Here is a 12,251-nt window from a genome sequence, read left to right on the forward strand (position 1 = left end):
AAGAAACAGAAGGAAACAACATTCAGAACTGCTTAACACATGACTTGAATAATATCTTCATTGCATAATCATAAACACAGTGATCTGGGTATCCTCCCTGCTCATGTTTTAATAGCATTAATACTTTAAACATCCCCAAAGAAAACGGATGACTGATGAGGAAAAGCCAGCAGTGCCCGTGAAACCACAGTGCCCTGGAGTGTTTGCCTCTGGGAAGCGTTAACTCACCTGCATGCGATATTGAGTACTCATCAAGCAGAACGAAACGCAAAGCTGTCATTTGTCATCTGCATGATGTCACTCACTACCCAGGAGAGTTCTTTCTGCTGACAAAGACTTCAGAGTAAGTGGCTGAGAGGGCAACCTTCCCCAGCCTCCGAAGAGCTCCTAACTGTCCTCCATCAATCACCAGGGGAAGAGGCGCTTCCTCCGGGCTGGGCTTGTCCCTCGGTCCAGCCCGCATCCCCAGTGCATCAGTGCCGAAGGGGACAGAGCCCTCCTCTGACCGTCAGCACCAGGCTCACTACTGTCCAGACCCAGTGCAGTGCCGCCAGCACCGAGCTTTGGCTTTGCTGCAGCAGATCTCAACCTGCAAAGCAAAATGATTGATGGGCTCTGAGGCTGGAGGTGACTCTTTCACCTTAAAAAAATAATAAAATCTGGAGGGGAGCACTGCAAAATCTTTGTAAGTCTGCACAGGAGGAGACTTCAGAAAGGGTTGGAAAAATGCCTCTTTCACTTTAGAACACTAACCTGCTGGACGCTGTTCTTTAGGACTTCTGAAAGATAGTCCTAAAAAAAAAACAAAAAAAGCATCTTTCTCTTGAATGTTCATGAGGGAGCATCTGTATGGGAATTTCGACTGCCCTAAAATTAATTAGATGGCAGCTGGTTTCAGCACCCATTCTCTCTCCACACTTCTGAGGTCTGTATTTTGATCCTCAACAATCAACTGACATCAGATAAATACGAATCACGAATGAAGTGTGAGGAACCAGAAGAAAAAGGACTCCGTTGCTCACTTCCATGTCTTAAATTCTGGAGGGTGACACGGGGCAGTGAAAGAAGAAAGAAGGGTATACTGTTTCCCCCTGCCATACAGATTATTGTGTTTTACACAAACATACACGCCCCCATTATTTTAAACTTTATGAGCTGTTTTGTAAACAGTTCTAATGCTTTTGACTCTGCAGCCTGTAATTATTCCTTGGGAGGGAAGGAGAGGGAGAGAGAGAAAGAGAGAGAGAGAGAAAGACTCAATAAGAAGTAGGCTTTAAAACAAAAATCCAGTGTCTGCAGCAAGGCAGTCCTGACCACATTATCTGCAGAGCAACCAGCTAACCACCTCCGATTGATCCTGTGGCTTGAGAAAGTCAATATGCACAGTTTGGCGTGTGGGTTTTTTCTTGTTTTCTGTTTGGTAATAACTTGGGGTTATTTCAGTGATTGCGGTGCCTGCTGAACACTGAAAGCACGCAATTGTTCTGCCCTGACTGGTGGGTTTCTGGGCATTTGGTTCAAATCATGAGAAAACTGATAGGAGCACGAAAAGACAAGAAAGCGAAAGAAGTGAATGAAACAATGGCTCTCTCCCGTGGAGCAAGCATCAGTCTAAAGAGTTAAATACAGAAATTTCTTAGAGGGTTGGTTCTTGAAGTAATAGAACTTTACCCACCTCTCAAAGCCACGTATGAAGAGATAGTTAACAGGGTTTCTTGCATCCCTGATCATTTAAACCAACCTCTGTGGACAATGGTGACCCCCAAAATACAGCCAGACTCACACTGTATCGTGTGTGCGCGGTGCTTGGTTTAAATAATCAGTCACACATGCAACTGAAAATTCTTGACAATTAAGATGCTGATAACATTCCTTGGAACACAATCCATGTTATGGGTTATTCTTTTCTTTATCTTATTTACCTTTACTTCCTCTTTTAGGAAAAAGAAAATTAGCCTTAATGGCACCCTGTATAAACTACATTGAAAGTCATTTCCTAATAAAGAAAAGAGACAGGAGAGAAGATGTGAGCTTTACCTCTAAAGTGGCTTGCCTTGCCTTTCTGGAGAGTTAAAAGGTGCGAAAGAGACCTACATTTTTTGTTTTTCTTTTTTTTTCTGCCACAGTTTATTATTGATTCAGGGGATTCATATGTAAAAGCCGAGAAGCTGAGTGGTAAAGAAAATGGAACTTTCAGACAAGTCTGTTCAGCAGGAGCGCTCCCTTGACTAAAACACACAAAACACAGCACTCTGAAAAAAAAAATGTGCACACAGACAATTCTTTATTCAAAATTGACCTTTTAGAACCTGTCATCCTCTCACTGCCTGGTTTCTACCTCCAGAAGGAAAAAAAGTGAAGAAGAAGAAGAAAAAACTGACAGACAGAACGCAGACCTTGACAAAGGAGACAAGGATGCAGTGTTCAAACTGGATACTTGGTGGCGGACGGCAAGCGTCCTTAGAGACTAACAATTTGTCTTGAGAAATAGTTGAAAATGGGAGAAATGTCCAAAGAGGTTTTTCTCACACATGGAAAGTGAACTTGAGGAACGGTGCTGTATTCATGAAGCGGGACCAGAACACAAGCTGCTTTTTCTTTAGGATCTAAAATGAAAACACCAACTATCACTATGGCCAATTGATGTGGAAAGTTTGCAGTACTTTGTTTGGGGCAGTCAAGCCAACTATAAATGTGACATAAAAAGTTTCAAGTCACATATAAAAGAAAGAAAAGACTGGGAAGCCTTCAAGCCAACTGGATAGCAAGTCTAGTTCACATATGCTTATCTAGCAAAGCCCCACACTAAAACAAAGCCCTCATTGCCCTCATGGGTTTAAGGGGGTCTCTGTCTTCAACAAAGTCCACCCCTTGTCTAGACAGCTGGGGTGGAGGTAAAGGGATGGTGGTAATATGCTTGTCCACAGCCCTGGTTGTCAAGGTATAATCTGGGCTTTGGGGGACCCTGAGATCCTCACAGATGGAATCCAAAAGACCAGAACTATTTTTTTTTTAGTAAGACTGGGTCTTATGTTTATTTTTAATTATTATTTTTGGCTGTGCTCCATCTTCATTGAGGCACATGGGGGCGTCTCTAGTTGTAGAGCCTGGGCTCTCCATTTGCCATAGTGAGATCAGCAATCCCTGTCATGGGGGATCTTAGTTTCTTGAGCAGGGATGGGACCCACATCCCCTGCATTGGAAGATAGACTCTCAACCACTGGACCACCAGGGTTGTCCCAGACCGGAGCTATTTTGATAAGAACGCCAACACTTCATCCCTCCTGTACACTTTGTTGATATTTGCACTGATGGTCTAAGAGCAACCATTTGTAAAAAACCAATTTGTACAACCGCTTTAGTACAAATGCAGGGAGCATCACATATAGTTTTTTAAAAAGCCAGTTTCACTCAAGATGAAGCTGTAAAATGATTAATTTGATTAAGCCCTGAGTGTCAAATACACATAGGCCTCCCAGGTAGCTCAGTGGTAAAGAATCTGCCAGCCAATGCAGGAGATGTGAATTTGATCCTTGGGTGGGTACATCCTCTGGAGAAGGGAATGGCAACCCACTCCAGTATTCTTGCCTGGAGAATCCCATGGACAGAGGAGCCTGGCAGGTTGTAGTCCACGGGGTCTCAAAGAGTTGGACACAACTAAGCAACTGAGCATGTCCCTGTGTGCTCAAATACATGTCTTTTCTTTTACATTTTCTGTTTTATCAGAGAAAAGGGACACATAAAACCCTCTGCTGTGTATGGAGGTGTGATGCTTATCAAGGGAAACCACTGTGTGACTAAGCTGCAAGGTGAACTGGATCCATCTCCTTTCTGTTTTTAGTCAAACACTATTTTTACTTGGTAGAACTATTTGAACTTGGATTTTTGGAAGACGTTTTCTCAAGTCATGAATGAACCAAGACTCACTTCAAGGAAAACAACTGACAGTATTCGTCACATTTGTTGCTAATGACAGAAATCTAGTTTTCAAGTCAAAAGCAAAATTTTGGAAAACTTTTATCTGCCACTGTGAGCTTGGCAGCTTCTCAATAGGTAAAACTTTTCTGATGACGTTGATGTTGATATTAACAAATGTTATTTTGTGATATAAAATGAAATGTGTCAACATTTAGACTATTAGTATAAGTCAGTGAACCAATACTTCTGAAATGACCAAATGCAATGTTACAAAATTATACAGAAGTAAAAAATGCTCACTCAAAGTGCAAAATGACCACTGAATCTTAATATAAGAAAGTATTAAAAGCTCATTCATGTGGTTTCAGATTTCTTATGACAACTGACCTATAGGAATCACTACTTGTCAAGTTTTGGTATAGTATCAAAGAAGATCTATAAGTATCTGAAAAAGCTTTTGAAATAATTCTCCAACTATTTACCCATGGGAGGTTGAATTTTGTTCCCATAGCTCACCCAAAACAATACATTTCAACAGATTGAATGCAGAAGCAGATATAAAAATCCAGTTCTCTTGTATTCATATAAATATCAGATTTGCAAAAATGTGAAACATGCCATTTTAATCACCAATATTCTTTTGGTTTGCAAAATAGTTATTTTTCATAAAATATATCATTTAACATATAAATGTATTGTTTTTAATTAATAAATATTTTAAAAAATTCTCAGTTTGAATTTTTAAGTATCAATAGCTAAAATCCCCATAAAGTGAAAGCCACTCAGTCATGGCTGACTCTTGCAACCCCATGGACTATACAGTCCATGGGATTCTCCAGGCCAGAATACTGGACTGGGTAGCTGTTCTCTTCTCCAGGGATCTTCCCAACCCAGGGATTGAACTCGTCTCCCAAATTGCAGACAGATTCTTCACCAGCTGAGGCACCAGGGAAGCCCCAAATCCCCATAAACACAAGCTTAATAAATTACTTTATTTTTTTAAATTAATTTACTTTTGGCTGCCTATATGGCATCCAAGCTCCTAGTTCCCTGACCAGGGATCAAACCTGTGTCCCTTGCACTATGAGAACAAAGTCTTAACCACTGGACTGCCAGGAAGTCCCACAAGTTTAATAATATAAAGGGATAAAAACACAATTTCAATAATACAAAAGGATTTCACGTTCAAAGGGTTTGAGAATTACTGGCCTAGAGTATATAGCCTTTCACCTCTAAGGCCCTCGTCACAAACTTAATTCATTCCCTCCTGCCCCTTAAAGCTTTGAAAGTTTACTAAGTTCTAAGTGCCTGGTATCACTGTTAAGTGATGACATTCTGTGTTTTTTCTTTTTTAATCTGAGGATAACACAAAACTTTATAAATGAATGCCCACACATCTCAAGTATGAGAGAGATAGGCTCAGAACAACCCACTCAGCACAGAAATCAACCTCTTAAGGATGAGGCAAAGGAATTGTTTCCAGCACAAAGCACTCCACTTCAGAGTGAAGACAGAGAAAAAAAGGGACATCATAACCAATCACAGCAGTAGGGGAGATTAGGCCAGCAGCATGCAATTATTCAAAGCTGAATTTAGCCAGAACACACTTAGTTTATCATTAGAGTGAAGTGAAATAGGACTATACTAGCAAGAAGGTGGAATCCCCCCTCCTGATTCCCCCAATCAACAGAGTTCTCAGCATATCCTGGGGTCAGTTTACATGGCCCTCTTCCCTTAATTTTGACTTTCAAGTTTCCCATACATCACTTTTTTTTTTTCTATAGAGGAAGCCTTCAGGATGTGCTAGCTTCTTTATGATATATGTGAAACTATGAAGGAGCTAATTTCTTCTTTTAAAAACCCCATAGCTGGCAAAGTTCATCTACTGTTAATCCCCAGAAAGCCTGTTCACGGATCTACTTTATTACAACTCCAAGCAAATAAGATAGACAACAGTCTCCTTCTGGTGCAGTAACATTTTTATACCCCTCGAATAATAAACCTCTCCCAGCCACCAATGACAGCTGGAAAGTGTGCATCTCTGACCTGGAGCATCTTTGGGGAAACACTTGGCTAAATGATGAGATCCTCCTTGAACAATGTTTGCTTTTCTTCCCCTTTCCCCCTTTCTGTTCTTTGTCCCCATAACACTGTGAATAGTGACATTGGAAGGAACCTTGAAAAGTCATCTGTTCACAAAATTGTTAGTGTTGATCATCCCCAGGGTACGGTGAGGCAGAGGAACAGATTCTATTTTTTTATTTCATTTATGTCTAAGTTGGATTTCTCCCCATGATCTGTTGCACAATAAAAATAGAAAAAGTATTTTTAAGCTTCCTAGGTTTTCTCTTTGTCTTCTCATGGAGGAAGAGGATAGAAAGATATAAGCAGTGATAAGAATGAAGGGAGAGGCTATAGCAAGAAATATACTTATGAGGGAGGTGGAAGGGGGGTATAAGACGGAGGGGACAAACGTATACCTAAGGCCAATTCATGTTGATGTATAGCAAAAATCATCACAATATTGTAAAGCAATTATCCTACAATTAAAAATAAAATATAAATTTAAAAAAAGAAGAAATGTACTTATGAGGATTATCCTACAAAGACAGGAGTTACCTACATAACAAGGAGCTCACCAAGAACATTTTAGGAAATGCAAAGCATCCAAGATGGAGATTTTCCCAGCTTCTTTCAAATAGAAATTAGGAAAGCAAAGGAAAACAAAGTGACCTAAAAATTATGAGAACAAGACAAACCCAGAAGGACCTGATATTTTTGAAGCAGATGCTACAGAGTGTCTTACAGGTCTGATAACAGTCACGAGTTTCAGTGGTGGCCATGAGCTCCAAGAAAAGGGGAATAAAAAGATTGCTGACTTTTAAAAAGGAGGACATTGGAAACTTCAGTTTGGGTCTGATGATAGGAAGCATATTGATAAAAAGAACCATAAATGTGGTCTTAGAAATCTTAGTTATGTCTTAAACTATATGGTTTATTATATTAAATTTGCCTTTGGTTTCATATCCTTATACCTTAACTGTGTTGAAGTATCTTAAAGGTATTGCAGAAGTTAGCAGAAACAGTTTACTGCAATAACAAGGAAAAACAAACAAACAAATATCAATGACTTAACACATACTGCAAGTCACACACAGAGTGACAGGGAGCTTTGATCTGCTCGATCGTGCATAGATGCAGTCTGATGGGGGCACTGTTGTTTTATTCTTGCCATAGCTGGATGGAGAAGAAGAGGAAGAAAAAAACTGGAGATTCTTGTGGTAGAGCTTTTCATAGCTCCAACCCAGAAATGACTCCAATCACTTCTAATATTTCATTGGCTGAAACTAGTCACATGACCCCAACCAACTGCAAAATTGACGGCACAGATGAAGTGTGCTGAGCACTACCCTCTACCACAAGCATCACGTTTCATCAGTACCTTATGTATTTATCTCTTTTTCCTAACTATTTGGGTTCACCAAAAAGTTTGTTGAGGTCTTTCTGAAAGACGCCATGGAAAAACTGGAAAGAACTTTTTTGCCAAACCAATAGATATACACACACATGTGCATAGTTAAGATACACGTATAAACATATTCACACATACAGACACATATTCAAGTAATGAGGAAACATAGTTTTCTTTGTATTTTAAAGTTCAAGCATTCCTAGATAACTAAAAATGTACCTCTGAACAAAGTTGGGAATTCTGGGGACATATTTTGTTTTAGTCTGTTTCTCTGATGTGTATCATTTGGCACAATATGAATTTATTTCAAAGTTCTACAATTCCTGTGATACGTTTTAAGTTGAAGAAAATATTTAAAAAATACTCAGGTGCTATATTTAGATTTCAAAAGCATTTCTCAAAATATTTCCTTGTAGTTAACATCTTTGTGAGGAAAGAGGAACACCTGACTTTAAAAATTAAGCCACAGTCAAGAGAGTTTGTGCTGGCCTATTTTCTACGTGATAAAGCTCACTACCAACATAACATACTTTAACATTTCTAAGGCTTTAAATACAGCAGCTGAGTACCGAAGAATTGATGCTTTTGAACTGTGGTGTTGGAGAAGACTCTTGAGAGTCCCTTGGACTGCAAGGAGATCCAACTAGTCCATCCTAAAGGCATATTCATTGGAAGGATTGAATATTCATTGGAAGGACTGATGCTGAAGCTGAAACTCCAATACTTGGGCCATCTGATGTGAAGAACTGACTCATTTGAAAAGACCCTGATGCTGGGAAAGATTGAAGGTGGGAGGAGAAGGGGATGACAGAGGATGAGATGGTTGGATGGCATCATCAACTCAATGGACATGAATTTGAGTAAACTCCGGGAGCTGGTGATGGATGGACAGGGAGGCCTGGCGTGCTGCAGTCCATGGGGTCGCAAAGAGTCAGACACGATTGAGCAACTGAACTGAACTGAACTGAAATACAGCAGAGTGGAGATACAAGTTCCTTCCAAGGGACCCTGCTGGCCTCATATGGAGTCATGATGCAGAAAAGGAGGTCTGGGAACACTGTGAAAAATGAATATGCATTTCAAAAGACAGCAAATTCTAGTTCTTAGCTCAAGATTTAGGGATGAGTTATGGGGAATTCACAGTTGCGATAGTGGTAAAGAACCCGCCTGCCAATGCAGGAGACATAAGAGACAAGGGTTTGATCCTTAGGTCAGGAAGATCCCCTGGAGGAGGCCATGCAATCCACTCCAGTATTTCTGCCTAGAGAATCCCATGGACAGAGGAGTCTAGTGGAGTCCATAGGGTCACAGAGTTGGACATGACTAAAGTGACTTAGCATGCACACATGCATGTATGGGGAATAGCTCTGTTTTTCAATTTTTCCTTCCACAATGTATACCTTACAGGAAAGCCTTCGAAGAAAATCAAACATCCATATTTAAGTCAACTGCAGTTCTCAGAGATCCATTTTCAAAAGAAACCTTAAAATTCAGATTTTGATGTCATTCAGTTGCTAACTTGTGTCCGACTCTTTGCAACCCCATGGACTGTCCTATACCATCTCCTGGAGATTGCTCAAACTCATGCCCATTAAGTCGATGATGCCATCCAACCATCTCATCCTTTGTCATCCCCTTCTCTTCCAGCCTTCAATCTTTCAGATTAGTTCATGTATTATTTCAAAAATACTTCCTTCACAAGTTGTACTGGGAAATGCTGGTTTGAGTTTTGGGGCAGGAGGTTAAATATATCATTCTAAGTCTTTATATGACAAAAGTCACTGTCAATACCCTATTCTGTTCAGATTGTCATCATTCCTTCAGTTGTATACTTATCTCCAGTGAGTACCAAGCAAAGTTACACATTTATCAAGTAAAAAAAGCAACTCTACTTCAGTTTCATGTGAGATTCAGGTTGGCAATCATGGAAAATATAATTACAGTAGAACAAACCGAGTAACTAGCAGGCCTCACTAGGAAAATTAATTTACTGATTATAACGACAAAGCACACATAAAGCATACAGCAAAGATAAATTTTCTACCCATTTTTATTGACATCCATCTGATTTATGGCATTCTTGTCCAATCAAATTCATCTGTTAACTCTTAAAATAGTATTTGGATGTAGAGATATTTATCACAGTTTTCAGGTGAATTAGCACCTGAAGAGACCCAGTATGACATTTTTAAAACCATAAATTCACTACCACTGATTCGAATGATGGTGCTTACATTGAAGGCCTATAGTAATCCGAAACTTAAAATACAACTTATGTCTTAGCTTTTTGTCTAAGCAGAAGCTGGGAAATATTTTAGCTAATGAAAACCCATATTTTTCTCTATGGTTACAAAAAAGTGAACTTTATAAAGTCTTTTAATTTTATTTTAAATTTTTATTGGTTGTGTTGGGTCTTCGTTGCCGTGCACGGATTTTAGTAGTTGCAGCACATGGGCTGAGTTGCTCCAAGGCATGTGGAATCTTCCCGGACTGGGGATTGAACTCTGATCCCCTACACTGAGAGGCGGATTCTTATCCACTGTACCACCAGGGATGCCTGATGAACTTTTAAGCAGAGGAATTTATAGAATGAAACAAGAGCTGTATTATCACTATTATCTATCATATCTGTAAAATAATTTTCCTGAAAAGGCTCAGATTATGGTGTATTCTATGGATATTTGGGGCAAATGTATGTTTATTGTCACTAGAATATCTTTATAAATAGATGTTTACAGCTGGCCAAGTCCCTAAATATCATCTACTACACTTCTATACTATAAACACTCAACGTTGCTCTACTTCTAGAATTTATTTTTTCACTAACAACTCTACTTTGTTTTAAGCCTTCATTTCTCAGCACACACAACACCAGCACTTGTCACACAAAGGAGCTGATATAATTAACCCAGATGATGTGCCCCACAAGTAAAATCAGCCATTCATGAAAGCTGGTCACCAGAGGCCATTTCAAACAATGCATATTTCAAAGTAATCTAAAGTAATCCCTTCTCTCCAGATTTGGTTTCCATGAAGTCTTAGGCACATGTGCACTACAAAAAGGAGGCTTATTAAAACCTGATGTGATATCAGAGATTATAATGCAACATGGTTGGGCTCATTTTAATATGAGTCTTCAAGAAGAAAGCGATTTTCAATTATATTTGTAGGCTTACTAAAACATTATGCATATAAAGGTATGTGATGTTTACTAATTAAGGAAAAAATGAAGAATGCTCTCCTGTTATCTGAATCAGGCTTGTATATAAAATTTGCATATAAAAGTGGAGGAGAAACTAAAACAGTTTTTACTGATGGACAGATTAGCTAAAGGCAGCATGTATTTATAACTCTAAAGAGTGAGGAGTTTAGGTTGTTTAGAAAATTCCTTATAAAGTTGTGAATCTCTAGTATACCATTCTTTTGGCTCGCTATGGTGAAACATTATCAAAATGTGTCATGGCAGTGGCATGGCATGGCACTTCAAAACAGCATGGCAGCTTCAAAACACTAGTTGTCATCAACAGTAGAACTGGCTTATTGGGTAAGTCTGGCTGCTTATGAAGTTTACCAGACTTTCAGTCCTAGTGAATCTCTGGAAGCTTTGTTTGTTTTTCCTAATCTTTTTTCTATTTGCTGGATGTAGTTAGTTCCAATTGTAGATGAAAATACAAAGAATTAGATTTGATATGCTTCTGGTCCCTCCATTTCAGGATCTCCTGCCTACAGCTTTGTATCCTTGAAACTCAAACAAAAGGAAAGTTGTACGTGATCATGAATGGGTTCACAAAATGAGCAGAGAGCAACACCCTAACACAGAAAATCTGCTGTTCCCCATTGGAACATGGCTTCACAAACCTGATTATATATAAGAAAGGAGGGAAGTTACCTCCTTTGCTCTAGACAGCTAATGTGAAGGAGGCAGTCTTGAAAATATGGTATATTAACAGCATCTCTGAGTTTGAAGGTATTACAAAGTGTTTATGTCCCCCACTGCATTCATATGTTGAAATCCTAACTTCCAGTGAGACAGTATTAGGAGACAGAGTCTTCAGAAAAGTGATGCGGTCATGAGGCTGGAACCCTCAGAAACGGAATTAATGCCCTCATAAAACAGACCATAGAGAGCTCTCCCCACCCCCACCTTCTACCATATGAGGACACTGAGAAGATGGTCATCTATGAACCAGGTAGTGGACTCTCACCAGATACCCCATCTACTAGCACCCTGATCTTGGATTTTCAGCTTTCAGAACAATACAAAATCAATGTTCGATATTTAAGTCACCCAATCTGTGGTGTTTTTGTTATAGCAGCCCAGACAAAGACAAGGGATCTTAAAGTTCACCTAAATTATTTTTTAACTAATGAATAAAACTTCTCTGACTGTGTGGATCACAATAAACTGTGTAAAATTCTTAAAGAGATGGGAATAGAGGACCACCTGACCTGCCTCCTGAGAAATCTGTATGCAAGTCAAGAAGCAACAGATAGAACTGGACACGGAACAACAGACTGGTTCCAAATCGGGAAAGCAGTACGTCAAGGCTGTATATTGTCATCCTGCTTATTTAACTTATATGCAGAGTACATCATGTGAAATGCCGTGCTAGATGAAGCACAAGCTGGAATCAAGATTGTGGGGAGAAATATCAATAACCTCAGATATGGAGATGACACCACCCTTCTGGCAGAAAGTTAAGTAGAACTAAAGAGCCTCTTGATGAAAGTGAGAGGAGAGTGAAAAAGTTGGCTTAAAACTCAACATTCAGAAAACTAAGATCATGGCATCCGGTCCCAGCACTTTATGGAAAATAGATAGGGAAATAATGGAAACAGTGAGAGACTTTATTATTTTGGG

General features: G+C 39.4%; 1 protein-coding gene across 4 annotated transcripts in view; it reads right to left on the minus strand.

Moving 5' to 3' along the window:
* SULF1 (sulfatase 1) overlaps window positions 1–12,251 on the minus strand; it is a 198,377-nt gene that overhangs the window by 95,132 nt on the left and 90,994 nt on the right. Inside the window, exon 1 of one of the 4 annotated variants that reach the window (XM_070382295.1) lies at window positions 229–331. The exons of the other annotated variants lie outside the window; for them this stretch is intronic. The gene's annotated coding sequence lies outside the window, so the exon portion shown is untranslated. Of the gene's footprint in view, window positions 1–228; window positions 332–12,251 lie in introns of those variants that run through there. 4 annotated transcript variants of the gene reach the window in all.

The sequence above is a fragment of the Bos mutus genome, chromosome 14 (assembly GCF_027580195.1).
Source record: "Bos mutus isolate GX-2022 chromosome 14, NWIPB_WYAK_1.1, whole genome shotgun sequence".
NCBI lineage: Eukaryota > Metazoa > Chordata > Mammalia > Artiodactyla > Bovidae > Bos > Bos mutus.